This window comes from Oryctolagus cuniculus, chromosome 5 (assembly GCF_051225735.1).
Source record: "Oryctolagus cuniculus isolate XC-2025 breed Fujian yellow rabbit chromosome 5, ASM5122573v1, whole genome shotgun sequence".
NCBI classification, from domain to species: domain Eukaryota; kingdom Metazoa; phylum Chordata; class Mammalia; order Lagomorpha; family Leporidae; genus Oryctolagus; species Oryctolagus cuniculus.
In genome coordinates, this window is record NC_142871.1 from 117,066,134 (window position 1) to 117,076,298 (window position 10,165).

General features: G+C 39.4%; 1 protein-coding gene across 2 annotated transcripts in view; it reads right to left on the reverse strand.

Annotated features, from left to right (window-relative positions):
* LOC100353681 (glutathione S-transferase alpha I) overlaps window positions 1–10,165 on the reverse strand; it is a 40,043-nt gene that overhangs the window by 23,676 nt on the left and 6,202 nt on the right. The gene's annotated exons all lie outside the window — the stretch shown is intronic.

Below are 10,165 nucleotides of genomic sequence, written 5' to 3' on the forward strand. Positions count from 1 at the left end.
GTTACATTCTAGAAAAAGCACTCTGGTCTAAGTATAGAAGAAACTGGGAGGGAGTGAAGCTTCAGTCACAGCACACTGTGTGCCTGTCTGCTCTCTCGCCTCCACTCCCACTGCAGGGAAGCTGTCTCTAGACAAGAACTCCATGTGCCAAAGCCCAGATTTCTGGGGGAGATGCCCATGAAGGGCCCAGTTTGTTGGTGAAGTAGGAAATCATTCCTCGGTCTTGCACACTGGCCCAGTAACAGCCCTGGGAAAATGAGTCAACATCCACATTCATTCCATGTGATTCTCATTTAGAGTCTCTGTATCAGAAGCCCAGGCCTGAGTGACACTGGGAGAACTGAGAATGAGACTCACGTCTGTGCCCCTGAGAGTGATAAGGAGTGGAGTGAGGATGAGACAAGTGCACAGGCACAGGCACAGCTGGGCCCCCTGAGAGCATAGGTTTTTCTGCTTTATTCTTCGGTATTTCTTTACCTCCTAGAACATGCAAGAATCCATAACAGGTACAACAGCCTTAAGCAATGCACAAGAAGAAATTTTATTATTATTAGAAATAAAGTAGCTTTCCCAAAACTGAAAATTATTTTGTTATGCTATTAATCAGAAAGTGCAAAAACAAACAAGAAGCAGTTTTCCTGTGGATGCCTGAAACTGTCAGTCAAACCTGGCTCTTTGACATCCTGTGTCACAGATGTTAAAAGAAAATTCTTGAATTAACTGAAATGTGATCCCTGTTAAACATAAGAGTGGGAATAAGAGAGGGAATAGATGTATAATTTGGGACATGCTCAAGCTGACTTGCCCCAAATGGTAGAGTTAGAAACATACCAGGGGATTCCAATTTAATCCCATCAAGGTGGCATGTACCAATGCCATCTCACTATCCAAGTGATCAATTTCAGTTCACAATTGATCATAATGAAAGGACTAAGAATCAAAGGGAGCACATAAACAAGTCTAGTACCTGCTAACACTAACCGATAGAATAAATAAAGGGGAGAGTGATCCAACATGGGAAGTGAGATACTCAGCAGACTCATAGAATGGCAGATGTCCTAAATAGCACTCTGGCCTCAGAATCAGCCCTAAAGGCATTCGGATCTGGCTGAAAAGCCCATGAGAGTATTTCAGGCATGGAAAGCCAAGACACTCTGGCAAAAGATCTCTGTGAGTGAGATCCCAGTGGAAAGAACAGGTCTTCAAAGAAGGAGGTACCTTTCCCTGAAGGGAGGAGAGAACCTCCACTTTGACTATGACCTTGTCTAAACAAGATAAGAGTCGGAGAACTCAGAGGGCTTCCATAGCCTTGGAAACTCATGACTGGAGCATAGGGAGATTACTGAGGCCATAAACAGGAGTGTCAATTGATAAAGTCAACAAGAGGAGTCACTGTGCACTTACTCCTCATGTAGGATCTCTGTCCTTAATGTGCTGTGCATTGAGATTTAATGCTATAACGAGTACTCAAACAATATATTTCACTTTGTGTTTCTATGGGGGTGCAAACTGTTGAAATCTTTACTTAATGCATACTAAACTGATCTTCTGTAAAAAAAAAAAAAAAAGAAATTATCAATTCCCAACTTGACTCTCACTGGGATTAAACATGACAATAGGTCTGATCTGATTTCATCATCATTTAAAAAAATCATCTATTATTTTTCACTTTATGTTTCTGTGTGGGAGCAAACTGTTGAAATCCTTACTTAATGTATACTAAGCTGATCGTCTGTATATTAAGATAATCGAAAATGAATCTTGATGTGAATGGAAGGGGAGAGGGAGTGGGAAAGGGGAGGGTTGTGGGTGGGAGGGACGGTATGGGGGGGAAGCCATTGTAATCCATAAGTCGTACTTTGGAAATTTATATTAATTAAATAAAAGTTAAAAAAAAAGAAAATTCTTGGAAAAGATAAAACAGACAAAATAATATATATCTTCCTTTTTATTGAATTCCTAATTCTAAGAAAAACTATGGAAATCTCCATTTCTGATGTAACAAAAATGAATAAATAGTAGAAAAATCTGCCCATAGAGTTTTTTTTAAAAAGATTTATTTATTTGAAAGTCAGAGTTACACAGAGGGAGAGGAGAGGCAGATAGAGAGAGAGAGAGAGATAGGTCTTCCATCCACTGGTTCATTCCTCAATTGGTTGCAACTGCCGGAGGTGTGCCATTCGGAAGCCAGGAGCCAGGAGCCTCCTCTGGTCTCTCATGCGGGTGCAGGGGCCCAAGAACTTGGGCCATCCTCCAGGCCATAGCAGAGAGCTGGATAGGAAGTGGAACAACCGTGACTCGAACCGGTGCCCATAAGGGATGCTGGTGCCACAGGAGGTGGTTTTACCCATTATGCCACAGCACCAGCCCCACCCATAGAGTTTTATTAAGCTTCTGGGTCTTTCTCAGAGCGAAGGACAAAATATTCATCCTGGATAGCAAATCACCTGAAATCTTCTTACAGTAAGCTGCTTTTCATGCCTCACAACCAGAGTCTACACCCTCATTCTGGAAACCCAGGGAAGGACGTGTGAACACTTGAGGAAGGCTGGAGGTCACAGGTCATGAGCCCAAGGATCCACTATTAGAATGCATCATGGGGAAGGCTGCCCTTCCCAGAGCAGAGGGAAGCTGACAGTCATACTGGGGTCAAGCTCTTCCACGTTGTAGAGAAGTTCAACCAGGAGAATGTCAGCCTTGCTCAGCCTGTTGCCAACAAGGTAGTCTTGTCTATGGCTCTTCAATACCTGGTGACCAGAGGTCGGCCATGTTGGCTCCCACTGAAGGCTCTAAAGGGAGGCTGCTCCGTGCCTCTCTCCTGGATTCTGGTGGTTGCTGGCATTCTTGCTGCTTGTAGCTGCCTCACCAAGGGCACAGTGGGTGAAGGTGAAGAGGATGAAGGGGAAGCCAGAGGCAGTGGAATAAACTGGAAAGTGTTGGGGTGCGGGGGCTGGAGAACGTCCCACTTCCGCGCCTTCCCTTCAGTATTTTCTGGTGCTGTCTTGTGGTGTACCCAGTGTGCGTGCATTATAACTGATGAGAAACGGTCTTTCCTCTGGTCCCGCTGCTGATTGCCCAGCCTTCTGAATGTGACTAACTCCAGACTGACCACCAGGTGGCGCCCGTTCCAGGCCAAAGTGACCCCTGGTGGCTGAGGAACACGCCGCCTCAGAGTTCCCACAGTTGCCAGTGAAACTGAATGGGCTCCTTTCTTTTTTTAACCTTCCTTTCTTTTTTCGATCTCAGATACGGCCTGCTGCCCTGTACATCTGCCCTTTTTGGAGTGAAGCTTCTGAATCTTCCGGTTGCCTTCTCTGCTTCCTCATTCCCTTTTCTCCTTGTCTCACTCTGCTGCGGTTTCTGCCTCCCTGCTTCACGGCAGCGGCTCTCATCGGCCCACAGTGCCCTCCTGTTGCCAAATCCGGTGTTCGCCCCTCAGTCCTCACTCATATGCTGACGTCATGATATCCACGTTCCTGGAACTCCCCTTCTTCTCTGACCCATCCTCTGAGCCTCCTGGCTTCTTCTCTCAGCCTCCATATTCTTCTGCACCTGCTCTCTCGGCCAGAGTGACCTCATCAATCTATCACTCTTCCAGAAGCATGACTTCCAGTGCTAAGTCATAAAGACATTGAGGTTCCCTCTTGATCCCTCTTGGGTTACTTTCTCTGCGGAGGTCAGCTGCTATGTCATGAAGACACCCCAGGGGCCCCATAGAGAAGTAGACATGTCAAGGAAATGAGATAGACGCTAACTGCCAGAGAGGAAGCGAGGCTCTGCCAACAGCCACAGGAGTGGACCAGCCTGGACGTGGGCACTCCAGTCCCAGCCAACTCTTCAGGTGAATGCAGCCCCCACTGATGACTTAACTGCCACCGCCTGAGTTTGGCTTGATTCACATTTCCTTTAATGTAAAAGTTCAGAACAACAAAAACTATTGGCCAAATTTATCTAATGTCTTTCAGAAACCTAGAGATAATTCTACAAAGTATAACCAAAAGCAACAAAGAAGATTCAAAACTAGATTGCAAGCTCATGAAAAACAACTTGAGGACTATAATGGAAAGGATAAGTGGGGATTTCTAAATTCTCTAGTAATAATGATTCTTTTGGAAGGAATGGCCCCTTCAAATGAGAAATCATTTAAAAACCATTCAAGGGGAAACTAGGGCAACTGAGGGCATGTCTGTATTTTATATTTAGAAATAATAGAATACCCATACAAGTACTAATAGATAAAAATTTAGGAATGGATAGCTTGCAACATGTCTTAAGCATTTTATACTGGATAAAGTCAACCATATCTGACAGCAAGTAAAGCTCGCCATTATAAAAAATGTGGCTTAATTCTCTATCTCAGCATAAGAAAATAAATTTTATCCCACAACACACACTAAAGGGAGGATGTAAAATAATCACAGAAAAATACAGGAATTAAAATAGAAAGAACTAATTGAAAATACTACCTCCTCATTTAATAGTCCAGTACAGCCTTTTAGGAGACCAGATGGATCATATAAAATATGGAATTGATTATAAATTGTAAAACAAGCAATCCCCAACTGTACAAAGAGCTCTGCTGGATATTGATGCTTTAATGAATTCAATAAAACAGAGAGGTAATATATTACATCACTATTGATTTATATAACTTTTTTTACGCTTAGATATTAATTCTAAACACTCAACAGTGTTTTCTTGAGAAAAATAAACAATATTAATTTACTTGGCTACCACATATAATTTTAACTCCCCTGTGCCAGCCCATGAACATTTAACCTTACATCTTTGAAATTTGTGCCTAAATTTCCAGATTATAAAATCAATTCATATATGGACAATATTACTCCCAGGAAACAACTCTAATGATCTACTGAACCTTGTCAATATTTTAAGAGACACAAATGGACAATAAATAATAATAAAATTCAATGTTCTTCTAACTAGTAAAATGTGTAAAAACTGAAAGAAGATTATTCCTGTGCCTATCCTAGACATGTTGAAGGCAATATATAAGACATTTAGGAATAGCTCTCCAACCTCTATATAAAATAACAGGGAGATCTCAGAATTTCAAATGGGGATTTAGAACAAGAGTAAGCCCTCCAATGTTGGGATTCTTATTTTTATACTTTCCAAAAGAAGATATTACCCATAGAGTTAAAGTTATTTAAGATTGAAATTATGGCTCTTGGTCTCTGTGAGGTAAGGCCTCATCTACCCCTGAATTCACCAGTGCATGGAACTTTTTCTAGGATTGACCACATACGAGGCCATAAAGCAAGTCTCAGCAAATTCAAAAGAATCAAAATCATACCAGGCATCTTCTCAGACCACAGTGGAATGAATCTGGAAATTATCAACTCAGGAAAACCTAGAGCATATGTAAACACATGGAGACTGAACAACATGCTCCTGAATGAATAGTGGGTCATAGAAGAAATCAAAAGAGAAATCAAAAACTTCCTGGAAGCAAATGAAAATAACAACACAACATATCAAAACTTATGGGATACAGCAAAAACAGTGTTAAGAGGAAAGTTTATAGTAATAGGTGCCTACATCAAGAAATTGGAAAGGCACCAAATAAATGAGCTATCAATGTATTTCAAGGATCTAGAAAAACTGCAGCAAACCAGACTCAAAACTAGTAGGAGAAGAAAAATAATTAAAATTAGAAAAGAAATCAACAGAATTGATTCCAAAAAACATTACTAAAGATCAGTAAAATGAAGACCTGATTTTTTGAAAAAATAAACAAAATTTACATACCATTGGCCCAACTAACTAAAAAAAGGAAAGAGAAGACCAAAATCAATAAAATCAGAGATGAAAAAGGGAATGCAACAACAGACACCACAGAAATAAAAAGAGCCATCAGAAATTACTACAAAGAGTTGTATGCCAGCAAACTGGGAAATCTATCAGAAATGGATAGATTCATGGACACATACAACCTACCTAAATTGAGCCATGAAGACATAAAAAAACTAAACAGACCCATAACCAAGACAGAAATTGAATCAGTAATAAAGACTTTTCCAACAAAGAAAAGCCCAGGACTGGATGGATTCACTGTTGAATTCTACCAGACAATTAAAGAAGAACTAATTCCAATTCTTCTCAAATTATTCAAAATAATTCAAAGAGAGGGAATCCTCCCAAATTCTTTCTATGAAGCCAGCATCACCTTAATTCGTAAACCTGAGAAAACGCAACAGAGAAAGAGAATTACAGACCAATTTCCTGATGAATATAGATGCAAAAATCCTCAACAAAATTCTGGTAAATCGAATTAAACAATACATCAGAAAGATCATCACCCAGAGCAAGTGAGATTTATCCCTGGTATGCAGGGATGGTTCAGCATTCTCATATCAATCAATGTGATACACCACATTAACAAACTCCTGAACAAACACCATATGATTATCTCAATAGATGCAGAGAAAGCATTTGATAAAATACAACACCCTTTCATGATGAAAATTCTAAGCAAATTGGGTATAGAAGGAACATTCCTCAACACAATCAAGGGAATTTATGACAAGCCCACAGCCATCATTCTATTGAATGGGGAAAAGTTGGAAACATTTCCACTGAGATCCAATACCAGACACAGATGCCCACTCTTACCATTGCTATTCAATACAGTCATGGAAGTTTTAGCCAGAGCTATTAGGCAAGAAAAATGAATCAGAGGGATACAAATTGGGAAGGATAAAGTCAAACCATCCCTATTTGCAGAAGACATGAGTCTAAATATAGGAGATCCAAAGAACTCCACTAACAGACTATTGGAACTCATAGAAGAGTTTGGAAAAGTTGCAGGATATAAAGTCAATACACAAAAATCAACAGCCTTTGTATACACAGGCAATGCCATGGCAGAGAAAGAATTTCTAATCCCATTCACAATAGCTACAAAAACAATCAAATACCTTGGAATAAACTTAACCAAGGATGTCAAAGATCTCTACGATGAGAATTACAAAATCTTAGAAATAGAAGAGGATACCAAAAAATGGAAAAATCTCCTATGCTCATATATGGGAAGAATCATATCATCAAAATGTCCATTCTTCTGAAAGCAATTTACAATATCAGTGAGATACCAATCAAAATACCAAAGACATTCTTCTAAGATCTAAAAAAAATGATGCTGAACTTCATATGGAGGCACTGGAGACCTTGAATAGCTAAAGTAATCTTATACAACAAAAGCAAAGCCAGAGGCATCACAATACCAGATTTTGATACATACTACAGGGCAGTTATAATCAAAACAGCATGGTAATGGTACAAAAACAGATGGATAGACCAATGGAACAGAATAGAAACACCAGAAATCAATCCAAGCATCTACAATCAACTAATATTTGATTAAGGAGCTAAAACCAATTCCTGGAGGAAGAACAGTCTATTTAACAAATGGTGCTGGGAAAACCGGATTTCCACATGCATAAGTATGAAGCAAGACCCCTGCTTTACACCTTACACAAAAATCCATTCAACATAGATTAAAGATCTAAATCTATGACTCAACACCACCAAATTATTAGAGAGCATGGGAGAAACCCTGAAAGATATTGGCACAGGCAAAAAATTTCTTGGAAAAGACCTCAGAGGCATAGGCAGCCAAAGCCAAAATTAACAACTGTGATTACAATAAATTGAGAAGTTTCTGCATGGCAAAAAAAAAAAAAAAAAAAACAGAAAAGTGAAGAGGCAACTGACAGAATGGGAGCAATTATTTGCAAACTATGCAATTGATAAAGGATTAATAACCAGAATCTACAAAGATACCAAGAAACTCCACAACAACAAAACAAACAACCCACTTAAGAGAGGGGCCAAGGACCTCAATAGACATTTTTCAGAAGAGGAAACCCAAATGGCCAATAGACACATGAAAAAAAATGTTCAAGATAACTAGCCATCAGGGAAATGCAAATCAAAACCACAATGAGGTTCCACCCCTCCCTGGTTTGAATGGCTCTCATACTGAAATCAACAAACAACAAATGCTGGTGAGGATGTGGGGAAAAAGGTACCTTAATCCACTGTGGTGGGAATGCAAACTGGTAAAGCCACTATGGAAGACAGTTTGGAGATATATCAGAAATCTGAATATAGCCCTACCACATGACCCAGCCATCCCACTCCTCAGAATTTACCCAAATGAAATGAAATCAGCACATGTAAAGTTATCTGTACCCCATGATTATTGCAGCTCTATTCTCAATAGCAAAGATACGAAATCAACCTAAATACCCAACAGAAGGCTGGATAAAAAAAATTAAGGGATATGTACTCTATAGAATACTACACAGCAGTAAAAAAAAAAATGAAATCTAGTCATTTGCAGCAAAATGGAGGAATCTGAAAAACATGCTGAGTGAAATAAGCCTGTCCCAGAGGGACAAATATCATATGTTCTCCCTGATCTGTGACAACTAACTGAGCACCTAAAAGGAAACCTGTTGAACTGAAATTGACACTATGAAAAGCAATGACTTGATCAGCCCTTGTCCTGACTGTCAAGGAACAGCTTATTATTTTATGCTTTTTATTATTTTCTTTTTTACTTAATACCATTGGTTGAACTCTTTACTTAACACGGAATAATTCTTAAGTGTTTAAATCCAATTGAAAATTGATCCCTGTAAAAATAAGAGTGGGAATAAGAGAGGGAGGAGATGTACAGTTCAGCACATGTTCCCATGAACTTACCTCTAAGGGGAAAGCTAAAAACTTGCCATGGGACTCCCAAATCCCATTAAGTTGGCAGGTACTAATGCCATCTTGATATATAAAGCAATCATTTTAAGTACGTAACTGATCATAAAGACAGGAATAATTGTCAAATGGATCATATAAATAATACCAAGTGTCTGTTAATAACAATAGAAAGAATTAAAAAGGAGAGAATGAGCCAACATGGGAAGCAGGCCACATAGCAGACTCATAGAATGACAAATACCCTAAACAGAACTCTGGCCTTAGAATTAGCCCTTAGGGCATTCAGATCCAGCTAAAAAGCCCATGAGAGCATTTCAGACATGGAAAACCAAGACTCTGTGGCAAAAAAAAAAAAGCCTATATGAAAGATCTCTGTGAGTGAGATTCCAGTGGAAAGAAGGGACCATCAAAGAAGGAGGTACCTGACCTGTCTCTGAAGGGAGGAGAGAATTTCCACTTTGTCTATGGCCCTGTCTAAATACTGACAGAGTTTGTGGATTCAAGAGGCTTCCATAGCCTTGGCAGCTCATGATAACCTGGTGCCACAGGTGAAAGCTTAACATAGTACACCACAGCACCGGCCCCCAAAATGTAACCAAAGAAGTGAAAGACGTGTACAATGAAAATTATCAAACATTTATGAAAGAACTCATCAAGGACACAAGAAAATGGAAAGATATTCCTTGCTCATGGATCAGAGGAATCAATTCATCAAAATGTCTATAATACCTAAAGCGATTTACAGATTTAAAGTAATCCCTATCAAAATATCAATGGCATTCCTTACAATGTTAAAAAAAAATCTTAAAATTCATATGGAATCACAAAAGACCCGGACTAGCCAAAGTGATACTGAGCAAGAAAAACCAAGCTGGAGGTATCACAATACCTGATTTCAAAGCATACTACAAAGCTACAGTAATTAAAAGAGCTTGGTAGTGGCACAAAAACTGGTATATAGATCGAAGGAACAGAATAGAAAGCACAGAAATTAAGTCAATGATTTTTCACAAAAGTGCTCAGACCATACAGTAGAGTAAGGATAATCTCTTTAACAAATGGTGCTGGCAAAACTGGATGTGTATATGTAGAAGAATGAAATAAGATACTTCAACTCAATCCAACAAAAATCAACTCAAGATGAATCAAAGATTTAAATTTAAGACCTGACATTATGAAGTTGCTGGAAGAAAATCTAAGGGAAACACTCCCAGTCATCAGGGTAGAGTATGGCTTCTGGGAAAGGACCACCAAACCACAGGCAACAAAAGCAGAGCTGAACAAATGGGACTGTGTCAAACTCACAAGCTGTTGCACAACAAAGGAAATGATCGCAGAGTGGAGGGACATCCAACAGAATTGGAAAAAAATATTTTCAAACCACCCATCTGACAAAGGATTACTATCTTGAATATATCAGCAA